Source organism: Nerophis ophidion, linkage group LG07, assembly GCF_033978795.1.
Source record: "Nerophis ophidion isolate RoL-2023_Sa linkage group LG07, RoL_Noph_v1.0, whole genome shotgun sequence".
Taxonomy (NCBI): domain Eukaryota; kingdom Metazoa; phylum Chordata; class Actinopteri; order Syngnathiformes; family Syngnathidae; genus Nerophis; species Nerophis ophidion.
In genome coordinates this window covers 14,388,889-14,402,052 of record NC_084617.1, presented here as the reverse complement: position 1 = coordinate 14,402,052, position 13,164 = coordinate 14,388,889, and the positions used below count along the sequence as shown (strand labels likewise).

Sequence of the window (13,164 nt, the reverse complement as noted above, 5' to 3'; positions counted from 1 at the left end):
TCAGAAGTGGGATACTTAAGTCATAAGGCCATCCATGACAATCCTTCAGATTACTTGATGGGTAACAAGGAATAGCTCCTTGGTGTAGTTGTCAGCGTACGGATGTTTCAACACCAAGTTAAAATACAGGTTTACTATGTAGTTTTGTGAGAAATGGTGTCAGAAGTGGGATGGTTAAAAAGTGAAAGGAGCATCCACGGCAATCCTTGGGACCACTTGATAGATGAACAAAGAATAGCATTTATTGGTGTAAAGTCCAAGTTTACTACTCAGAGTTGTGTGAAGAAGGTGTCAGAAGTTGGACGGTTAAGTTAAAACGTCTCCAAGGCAGAAGTGTAATAGAAAGTATCAAGTAACAAAGGTGTCCGCATCACTCAACTTACTGTATCATGGGCTTAACTTCATGAATTATTGTGACCACTGGGTGTCACCAAAAAAAACGAATGACCGCCCCACTTCAACGTAAAGACAGCGTAAGTCCATTACAGACAATTAATAATAAATAAGTTAGTGTGTTTTTTAAATCTAATATTATTTTTTGACTCACTTTGCTTGACCAAACCTGACAATATATTACATATACAGTGGGGCAAAAAAGTATTTAGTCAGCCACCGATTGTGCAAGTTCTCCCATTTAAAATGATGACAGAGGTCTGTAATTTTCATCATAGGTACACTTCAACTGTGAGAGACAGAATGTGAAAAAAAAAATCCAGGAATTCACATTATAGGAATTTTAAATAATTTTTTTGTAAATTATGGTGGAAAATAAGTATTTGGTCAACCATTCAAAGCTGTCACTGATGGAAGGAGGTTTTGGCTCAAAATCTCACGATACATGGCCCCATTCATTCTTTCCTTAACACGGATCAATCGTCCTGTCCCCTTAGCGGAAAAACAGCCCCAAAGCATGATGCTTCCACCACCATGCTCCACAGTAGGTGTGGTGTTCTTGGGATGCAACTCAGTATTTTTCTTCCTCCAAACACAATGACTTGAGTTTATACCAAAATGGATACATGGAGCAGAGGATAGGGAGAATGTCATGTGGTCAGATGAAACCAAAATAGAACTTTTTGGTATAAACTCAACTCGTCGTGTTTGGAGGAAGAAGAATACTGAGTTGCATCCCAAGAACACCATAACTACTGTGAAGCATGGGGGTGGAAACATCATGCTTTGGGGCTGTTTTTTTGCTAAGGGGACAGGACGATTGATCCGTGTTAAGGAAAGAATGAATGGGGCCATGTATCGTGAGATTTTGAGCCAAAACCTCCTTCCATCAGTGAGAGCTTTGAATGGTTGACCAAATACTTATTTTCCACCATAATTTACAAATAAATTCTTTAAAATTCCTACAAAGTGAATTCCTGGATTTTGTTTTCACATTCTGTCTCTCACAGTTGAAGTGTACCTATGATGAAAATGACAGACCTCTGTCATCATTTTAAGTGGGAGAACTTGCACAATCGGTGGCTGACTAAATACTTTTTTGCCCCACTGTATGTATAATTGGTGCTGATATCGTACCGGATCGGTGTCGGCCGATATCGTTATCGGAAATGAAAAGTTATCCACACGCTGACCATTGGGACAGGTGATGGACCCCAGTGATGGGGGTCCAGGATGCACATACTGGACAGGGCCATGGAGGTCAGTGTGTGTGCTGGTCAGACACAGTCAGACAGTTGGCAGCAGATATGAATGGCGAGTGTGAGAAAACGGCGCTGGTCTGCATTTGGAAGCGGCGGATGGCAAGATGACGCCCTGCCGCCTTCTTCTTCTTCTTCTACTCCTCCTCTACCATTTGTCTGCCTCTCCATCTGTCAGACTCCAGGTTGTTTGACTCTCTCTCTCTCTCTCTTTCTATTCTCTGCCTTTTTTCTTCTCTCCTGTTGCTATGGCGACATCGATGTAGTCAGCGTGTGCGTCCGTCTTAGGGCGGGGTCCCTGAAGCTGGAGACGGCAACGAGGAAGGAGAAGAGAGCAGGAGAGAAGGGGGGATGAAGGGGGAAATAAAAAGTCTGTATCTGCCAGCGATGTGATTTGTGAAAACAAAGAACATTTTAAATTAAAATTGCTTCTTGGCAGTAAATTAGACAATTGATGGATTACAAGAAAACACGCCCTGAGTCCTTCCATCTTTTATTCAGCACCTTGTCTTTGTTTGCTCCGATAATCAATAACAAAGCCTGGACATTATTACTAGTGACTTAATGACAATATACATTATTACTATTGATGTTATGACAATATACATTATTACTAGTGACGTAATGGCAATATACATTATTACTAGTGACATATTGACAATACAGATAGATAGATAGATAGTACTTTATTGATTCTTTCAGGAGAGTTCCTTCAGGAAAATTAAAATTCCAGCAGTAGTGTACAGAGTTGAGATCAATTTAAAGAAAAAAGTAAAAAGTAAATAATGGGGGTTTAAAAGGAAACAAAATAGAGAAATATTACAAAAAGAATAAAAACAATGGGAATAACAATATAACAGTAAAATAAGAATATAACAAGACAAAGTACAATATACATTATTACTAGTGACGTTATAACGATAAACATTATTACTAGTGACATATTGACAATATACATTATTGCTAGTGACGTTATGACAATATACATTATTACTAGTGATGTTATGACAATATACATTATTACCAGTGACGTTTTGACAATATACATTATTACTAGTGATGTTATGACAATATACATTATTACCAGTGACGTTTTGACAATATACATTATTACTAGTGATGTTATGATGATATACATTACCAGTGACGTATTGACAATATACATTATTACTAGTGACTTTATGACAATATACATTATTACTAGTGATGTTATGACAATATACATTATTATTAGTGACGTTATGATGATATACATTACCAGTGACGTATTGACAATATACATTATTACTAGTGACATATTGACAATATACATTATTACTAGTGACCTTATGACAATATACATTACTATTGACAAAACACTATACATTATTACTAGTGACGTTATAACGATATACATTTCCAGTGACCTTATGACAATATACATTACTAGTGATGTTATGAAAATATACATAATTAGTGATGTTATAACATACATTATTACTAGTAACTTTATGACAATATACATTATTACTAGTGACATTATGACAATATACATTATAACTAGTGACTTTATGACAATACACATTATTACTAGTGACCTTGTGACAAAATACATTCTTACTAGTGACGTTCTAAAAATATACATTACCAGTGACGCTATGACAATATACATAATTACCCGTGACGTTGTGCCAATATACATTATTACTAGTGATGTTATGAGAATATACATTATTACTAGTGACGTTATAGCGATAAACATTTCTAGTGACCTTATGACAATATACATTACTAGTGACGTTATGAAAATATACATAACTAGTGATGTTATAACATACATTATTACTAGTAACTTTATGACAATATACATTATTACTAGTGACGTTATGACAATATACATTATAACTAGTGACGTTATGACAATATACATTATAACTAGTGACCTTATGACAATATACATTATTACTAGTGACCTTATGACAATATACATTATTACTACAGACCTTATGACAATATACATTATTACTAGTGACATTATGACAATATACATTATAACTAGTGACTTTATGACTATATACATTATTACTAGTGATGTTATGAGAATATACATTATTACTAGTGACGTTATAACGATAAACATTTCTAGTGACCTTATGACAATATACATTACAAGTGACGTTATGAAAATATACATAACTAGTGATGTTATAACATACATTATTACTAGTAACTTTATGACAATATACATTATTACTAGTGGACTTATGACAATATACATTATTACTAGTGACGTTATGACAATATACATTATAACTAGTGACGTTATGACAATATACATTATAACTAGTGACCTTATGACAATATACATTATTACTAGTGATGTTATGACAATATACATTATAACTAGTGACGTTATGACAATATACATTATAACTAGTGACCTTATGACAATATACATTATTACTAGTGACCTTGTGACAAAATACATTATTACTAGTGACGTTATGACAATATACATTATAACTAGTGACGTTATGACAATATACATTATAACTAGTGACCTTATGACAATATACATTATTACTAGTGACCTTGTGACAAAATACATTATTACTAGTGACGTTATGACAATATACATTATAACTAGTGACTTTATGACAATATACATTATAACTAGTGACCTTATGACAATATACATTATTACTAGTGACCTTGTGACAAAATACATTATTACTAGTGACGTTCTAAAAATATACATCACCAGTGACGTTATGACAATATACATTATAACTAGTGATGTTATGAGAATATACATTATTACTAGTGATGTTATGACAATATACATTATTACTAGTGGTGTTATGACAATATACATTATTACTAGTGATGTTATGACAATATACATTATTACCAGTGACGTTATGACAATATATTATAACTAGTGATGTTATGATATTATACATTATAATTAGTGATGTTATGAGAATACCTGTATACATTATTACTAGTGACGTTATGACAATATACATTATTACTAGTGATGTTACAACAATACATTACTAGTGACGTTATGACAATATACATTACTAGTGACCTGGCAATATACACTATTACTAGTGATGACGTGACAATATACATTATAACTAGTGATGTTATGACAATATATAATAATACTAGTGACTTTATGACAATATACACTACTAATGACGTTATGACAATGTGCATTATTACTAGTGACCTTGTGACAATATAAATTACAACTACTGACGTTTTGACAACATACATTACTATTGATGTTATGACAATAAACATTACTAGTGGCGTTAGGACAATATACATTATTAATAGTGACGTGACAATGTACATTATTACTAGTGACATTATGACAATATACATTATTTCTAGTGACATTATGACAATATACATTATTTCTAGTGACATTATGACAATATACATTATTTCTAGTGACGGTTTGACAATATACATTATTAGTAGTGACGTTATAATAGTATACATTACTAGTGACGTTATGACAATATACATTATGACTAGTGACCTTGTGACAAAATACATTATAACTAGTGACGTAATGATAATATACATTATTACTAGTGGCCTTATGACAATATACATTACTAGTGACCTTTTAAAAAAAACACTATTACTATTGACGTGACAATATACATTATTACTAGTGACGTGATAATAATATACATTATTAGTGATGTGACAATATACATTACTAGTGATGTTATAACAATATACATTATTTCTAGTGACGTTATGTCAATATACATTATTACTAAACATGACGTTATGACAATATACATTATTATTAGTGACCTTATGACACAAAACATTATTACTAGTGACGTGACAATATACATTATTACTTGTGACGTTATGATAATATACATTACTAGTGACATGACAATATACATTACTGGTGACGTTATGACAATGTACATTATTACTAGTGACGTATATTGTCATAACGTTACTCGTAACAATGTATATTGTCACAATATACATTATTACTAGTGACAATATGACAATATACATTACTGGTGACGTTATGACATTATACATTACTAGTGATGTTATGACAATATAGTATTGTCATAACGTCAGTAATAATAGTGTATATTGTCACAATATACATTATTATTAGTGACATTATGACAATTTACATTATTACTAGTGACGTTATGACAATATACATTATTGCTAGTAAGGTAATGACAATATACATTATGACTAGTGACCTTGTGACAAAATACATTATAACTAGTGACGTTATGATAATATACATTATTACTAGTGACCTTATGAAAAAATACACTATTGCTAGTGACGTGACAATATACATTATTACTAGTGACGTGATAATAATATACATTATTAGTGATGTGACAATATACATTACTAGTGATGTTATAACAATATACATTATTTCTAGTGACGTTATGTCAATATACATTATTACTAAACATGACGTTATGACCATATACATTATTACTAGTGACCTTATGACAAAACATTATTACTAGTGACGTGACAATATACATTATTACTTGTGTAGGTATGATAATATACATTACTAGTGACATGACAATATACATTACTAGTGATGTTATAACAATATACATTATTTCTAGTGACGTTATGACAATATACATTATTACTAAACATGACGTTATGACCATATACATTATTACTAGTGACCTTATGACAAAACATTATTACTAGTGACGTGACAATATACATTATCACTTGTGTAGGTATGATAATATACATTACTAGTGACATGACAATATACATTACTAGTGACGTTATGACAATATACATTATTACTAGTGACGTATATTGTCATAACGTTACTAGTAATAATGTATATTGTCACAATATACATTATTACTAGTGACAATATGACAATATACATTACTGGTGACGTTATGACAATATACATTACTAGTGATGTTATGACAATATAATATTGTCATAACATCAGTAATAATAATGTATATTGTCACAATATACATTATTATTAGTGACATTATGACAATTTACATTATTACTAGTGATGTTATGACAATATACATTATTACTAGTGATGTTATGACAATATACATTACTACTGTTGACATTTTATGACAAGATGTGCACAAAAGGTCTTCCAGTAGTTTCCCCACTCTGACTTCCATTCACATCCACCAGCCTTCTCTTAGTGCCGCCATTCACGTCCTGCGTCTTTTCCACCCCGCTCGTGGAAGTCGTGCAGGGCTACGTTTCAGTTAGGTTGCTAGGCGATTACCACTGTTGCCGTGGCGCCGGTTGATTGGCGGTCTGTGACTGAAAGGAGGCTGAGGCAACAAGTGGACTCGGGCAGGAAATTCAACTACAGACTGTTTTTTCTTTTTTTTTTAAATGACTTAAATGATACAATATTATGGAAAAAATCCCACAATCATTTACATACTAAATATATTTTTTGGGCTTTTTAGGTCTCTGTTTCTAATTTTACACATTGTTATGCCAGTGGTGTCAAAGTCCGGTATGGGGTCCCAGATGTAGCCCTCAGCTTGTTTTTTATATATTGAAATTTTCGGATTAAAAGGTGCACTTAAAATCTTCTCCTCTCTGAGCTGCAACCTTATCGTGGTAGAGGAGTTTGCGTGTCCCAATGATCCTAGGAGCTATGTTGTCCGGGGGCATAAAGCCCCCTGGTAGGGTCTCCCAAGGCAAACAGGTTCTAGGTGAGGGATCAGACAAAGAGCAGCTCGAAGACCTTTATGAAGAAGAAACATCATGGACCCAGATTTCCCTCGCCCGGACGCGGGTCACCGGGGCCCCCCTCTGGAGCCAGGCCCGGAGGTGGGGCACGATGGCGAGCGCCTGGTGGCCGGGCCTGTTCCCATGGGGCCCGGCCGGGCACAGCCCGAAGAGGCAACGTGGGTCACCCCTCCAATGGGCTCACCACCCATAGCAGGGGCCATAGAGGTCGGGTGCATTGTGAGCTGGGCGACAGCCGAAGGCAGGGCACTTGGCGGTCCGATCCTCGGCTACAGAAGCTAGCTCTTGGGACGTGGAACGTCACGTCACTGGGGGGAAAGAGCCTGAGCTAGTGCGCGAAGTCGAGAAATTCCGGCTGGATATAGTCGGACTCACTTCGACGCACAGCAAGGGCTCTGGAACCACTTCTCTCGAGAGGGATTGGACCCTCTTCCACTCTGGCGTTGCCGACAGTGAGAGGCGACGGGCTGGGGTGGCAATTCTTGTTTCCCCCCGGCTCAAAGCCTGTACGTTGGAGTTCAACCCGGTGGACGAAAGGGTAGCCTCCCTCCGCCTTCGGGTGGGGGGACGGGTCCTGACTGTTGTTTGTGCTTATGCACCAAACAGCAGTTCAGAGTACCCACCCTTTTTGGAAACGCTCGAGGGAGTACTGGAAAGTGCTCCCCCGGGTGATTCCCTTGTCCTACTGGGAGACTTCAACGCTCACGTTGGCAACGACAGTGAAACCTGGAGAGGCGTGATTGGGAAGAATGGCCGCCCGGATTTGAACCCGAGTGGTGTTTTGTTATTGGACTTTTGTGCTCGTCACGGTTTGTCCATAACAAACACCATGTTCAAACATAAGGGTGCCCATATGTGCACTTGGCACCAGGACACCCTAGGCCGCAGTTCCATGATCGACTTTGTAGTTGTGTCATCGGATTTGCGGCCTCATGTTATGGACACTCGGGTGAAGAGAGGGGCGGAGCTTTCTACCGATCACCACCTGGTGGTGAGTTGGCTGCGATGGTGGGGGAGGATGCCGGACAGACCTGGGAGGCCCAAACGCATTGTGAGGGTCTGCTGGGAACGTCTGGCAGAGTCTCCTGTCAGACAAAGTTTCAATTCCCACCTCCGGAAGAACTTTGAACATGTCACGAGGGAGGTGCTGGACATTGAGTCCGAGTGGACCATGTTCCGCACCTCTATTGTCGAGGCGGCAGATCGGAGCTGTGGCCGCAAGGTAGTTGGTGCCTGTCGGGGCGGCAATCCTAAAACCCCTTGGTGGACACCAGCGGTGAGGGATGCCGTCAAGCTGAAGAAGGAGTCCTATCGGGTCCTTTTGGCTCATAGGACTCCGGAGGCAGTGGACAGGTACCGACAGGCCAAGCGGTGTGCAGCTTCAGCGGTCGCGGAGGCAAAAACTCGGACATGGGAAGAGTTCAGGGAAGCCATGGAAAACGACTTCCGGACGGCTTCGAAGCGATTCTGGACCACCGTCCGCCGCCTCAGGAAGGGGAAACAGTGCACTATCAACACCGTGTATGGTGCGGATGGTGTTCTGCTGACCTCGACTGCGGATGTTGTGGATAGGTGGAAGGAATACTTCGAAGACCTCCTCAATCCCACCAACACGTCTTCCTATGAGGAAGCAGTGCCTGGGGAATCTGTGGTGGACTCACCTATTTCTGGGGCTGAGGTCGCTGAGGTAGTTAAAAAGCTCCTCGGTGGCAAGGCCCCAGGGGTGGACGAGATCCGCCCGGAGTTCCTTAAGGCTCTGGATGCTGTGGGGCTGTCTTGGTTGACAAGACTTTGCAGCATCGCGTGGACATCGGGGGCGGTACCTCTGGATTGGCAGACCGGGGTGGTGGTTCCTCTCTTTAAGAAGGGGGACCGGAGGGTGTGTTCCAACTATCGTGGGATCACACTCCTCAGCCTTCCCGGTAAGGTTTATTCAGGTGTACTGGAGAGGAGGCTACGTCGGATAGTCGAACCTCGGATTCAGGAGGAACAGTGTGGTTTTCGTCCTGGTCGTGGAACTGTGGACCAGCTCTATACTCTCGGCAGGGTTCTTGAGGGTGCATGGGAGTTTGCCCAACCAGTCTACATGTGCTTTGTGGACTTGGAGAAGGCATTCGACCGTGTCCCTCGGGAAGTCCTGTGGGGAGTGCTCAGAGAGTATGGGGTATCGGACTGTCTTATTGTGGCGGTCCGTTCCCTGTACGATCAGTGCCAGAGCTTGGTCCGCATTGCCGGCAGTAAGTCGAACACATTTCCAGTGAGGGTTGGACTCCGCCAAGGCTGTCCTTTGTCACCGATTCTGTTCATAACTTTTATGGACAGAATTTCTAGGCGCAGTCAAGGCGTTGAGGGGTTCCGGTTTGGTAACCGCAGGATTAGGTCTCTGCTTTTTGCAGATGATGTGGTCCTGATGGCTTCATCTGACCGGGATCTTCAGCTCTCGCTGGATCGGTTCGCAGCCGAGTGTGAAGCGACCGGAATGAGAATCAGCACCTCCAAGTCCGAGTCCATGGTTCTCGCCCGGAAAAGGGTGGAGTGCCATCTCCGGGTTGGGGAGGAGACCCTGCCCCAAGTGGAGGAGTTCAAGTACCTAGGAGTCTTGTTCACGAGTGAGGGAAGAGTGGATCGGGAGATCGACAGGCGGATCGGTGCGGCGTCTTCAGTAATGCGGACGTTGTACCGGTCCGTTGTGGTGAAGAAGGAGCTGAGCCGGAAGGCAAAGCTCTCAATTTACCGGTCGATCTACGTTCCCATCCTCACCTATGGTCATGAGCTTTGGGTCATGACCGAAAGGATAAGATCACGGGTACAAGCGGCCCAAATGAGTTTCCTCCGCCGTGTGGCGGGGCTCTCCCTTAGAGATAGGGTGAGAAGCTCTGCCATCCGGGAGGAACTCAAAGTAAAGCCGCTGCTCCTTCACATCGAGAGGAGCCAGATGAGGTGGTTCGGGCATCTGGTCAGGATGCCACCCGAACGCCTCCCTAGGGAGGTGTTTAGGGCACGTCCAACCGGTAGGAGGCCACGGGGAAGACCCAGGACACGTTGGGAAGACTATGTCTCCCGGCTGGCCTGGGAAGGCCTCGGGATCCCCCGGGAAGAGCTAGACGAAGTGGCTGGGGAGAGGGAAGTCTGGGTTTCCCTGCTTAGGCTGTTGCCCCCGCGACCCGACCTCGGATAAGCGGAAGATGATGGATGGATGGATGGACTTAAAATCTTTTAATTTTCTCAAAAATCAACTGTACGACTTAAAACTCAGTGCGCCTAATGTACGGTATATTTTTGGGTGCTTACAGACATAAAAGCAATTTTATTTGGTACATAGTGTAATGATAAGTGTGACCAGTAGACGGCAGTCACACATAAGAGATACGTGTGGCCTGTTCAAAAGTCACTAGCAAGCCCAAAACGTTGATAATTTATTGAGAACTGAACAATGATCCGTCAAAATGTTTTAGTATGACTTTTGTAAGCTACGAAGCCGCACCGCTTGATGGATTGTCGGCACATTACAGCTACCATAGTCAGACGTACTCTGCTTCAACATACGGTCATTTTATGCCCAAAATGACTTATATTAAAGGCCTACTGAAACCCACTACTACCGACCACACAGTCTGATAGTTTATATATCAATGATGAAATATTAACATTGCAACACATGCCAATACGGCCTTTTTAGTTTACTAAATTACTATTTTAAATTTCCCGCGGAGTTTCCTGTTGAAAACGTCGCAGAATGATGACGCGTGTTTGTGACTTTATTTGTTGGAGGAGACATATTAGCCCAGCACCACATACGGCTAAAACTTGTCTCTTTTCATCGTGCAATTACACAGTATTCTGGACATCTGTGTTGCTGAATCTTTTGCAATTTGTTCAATTAATAATGGAGAAGTCAAAGTAGAAAGATGGAGGTGGGAATCTTTTAGCCTTTAGCCACACAAACACACGGTGTTTCTTTGTTTAAAATTCCCGGCGGTTAAGCTTTACTATGGATCAGAGCGATCAAGCGAACATGGATCAGGGCTACATGTCAACCGGCAGTTTTCGGTGAGAAAATTGTGGAAATAAGTCGCCTCTTACCGGAGATCAGCGGAGCCAGAGTCCTCCTGTTGCCGTGACTTCTTTCAGAGACTCTGGCGTCAAAACACCTGTGGCCACACCCCTCCGACTTTAAGGTACTATTTAACTCACTAAAACACTAGCAACACAATAGAAAGATAAGGGATTTCCCAGAATTATCCTAGTAAATGTGTCTAAAAACATCTGAATCGCTTTCACTTGTCCTCGCCTTTTTTTTCTTTTCTAGGCCTTCACTCTAAATTTCCTTATCCACGAATCTTTCATCCTCGCTCAAATTAATGGGGAAATTGTCTCTTTCTCGGTCCAAATAGCGCTTGCTGCTGGAGGCTCACGTTATAAACAATGTGAGGATGTGAGGAGCCCTCACACCGGTGACGTCATTGTCTGCTACTTTCGGTAAAGGCGAGGCTTTTTTATTAGCGACCAAAAGTTGCGAACTTTATCGTCTGTTCTTTACTAAATCCTTTCAGCAAAAATATGGCAATATCGCGAAATGATCAAGTATGACACATAGAATGGACCTGCTATCCCCGTTTAAATAAGAAAATCTCCTTTCAGTAGGCCTTTAAGAGACATGTTAGCTAGCATTTAGTTTCGTCTTATTACGCAAAACCAACTTTTCTTGCATATTGGTTGCTGCTGATGTGTATTTGAGATCTGCATAAGTCCCAAAAATGTGCGCGCGTCCGCCATTATAGTTTGATGCCGTAATCAATAAGCTCTATCCTCTTATTGCGGGACATTCATCCTGTGTTGTTGCCATTATTAATACAAAGTAGCGCACAGTTCTGACTTATCAATCAGTAGTAATGGAAGCGCTAAAACCGTGGTCACCAACACGGTGCCCGCGGGCACCAGGTCGCCCGTAAGGACCAGATGAGTCGCCTGCTGGCCTGTTTTAAAAATAGCTCAAATAGCAGCACTTACCAGTGAGCTGCCTCCATTTTTTTAATTGTATTTATTTACTAGCAAGCTGGTCTCGCTTTGCTCGACATTTTTAATTCTAAGAGAGACAAAACTCAAATAGAATTTGAAAATCCAAGAAAATATTTTAAAGACTTGGTCTTCACTTGTTTGAATAAATTCATTTATTTTTTTTACTTTGCTTCTTATACATTTCAGAAAGACAATTTTAGAGAAAAAAATACAACCTTAAACATTATTTTAGGATTTTTAAACACATATACCTTTTTACCTTTTAAATTAGTTCCTCTTCTTTCCTGACAATTTAAATCAATGTTCAAGTAAATTAATTTTTTTATTGTAAAGAATAAAAATACATTTTAATTTAATTCTTCATTTTAGCTTCTGTTTTTTCGACAAAGAATATTTGTGAAATATTTCATCAAACTTATGATTAAAATTAAAAAAAATTATTCTGGCAAATCTAGTAAATATGTAGAATCAAATTTAAATCTTATTTCAAAGTCTTTGGAATTTCTTTTAACATTTTTGTTCTTGAAAATTTAGAAGAAATAATGATTTGTCTTTGTTAGAAATATAGCTTGGTCCAATTTGTTATATATTCTAACAAAGTGCAGATTGGATTTTAACCTATTTAAAACATGTCATCAAAATTCTAAAATTAATCTTAATCAGGAAAAATTACTAATGATGTTCCATAAATTATTTTTTTAATTCTTTTCAAAAAGATTCG

General features: G+C 39.4%; 1 protein-coding gene across 1 annotated transcript in view; it reads left to right on the top strand.

Annotated features, from left to right (window-relative positions):
* Positions 1 to 13,164, top strand: part of LOC133555926 (synaptic vesicle membrane protein VAT-1 homolog) — a 130,326-nt gene that overhangs the window by 115,253 nt on the left and 1,909 nt on the right. The window lies entirely within an intron of this gene.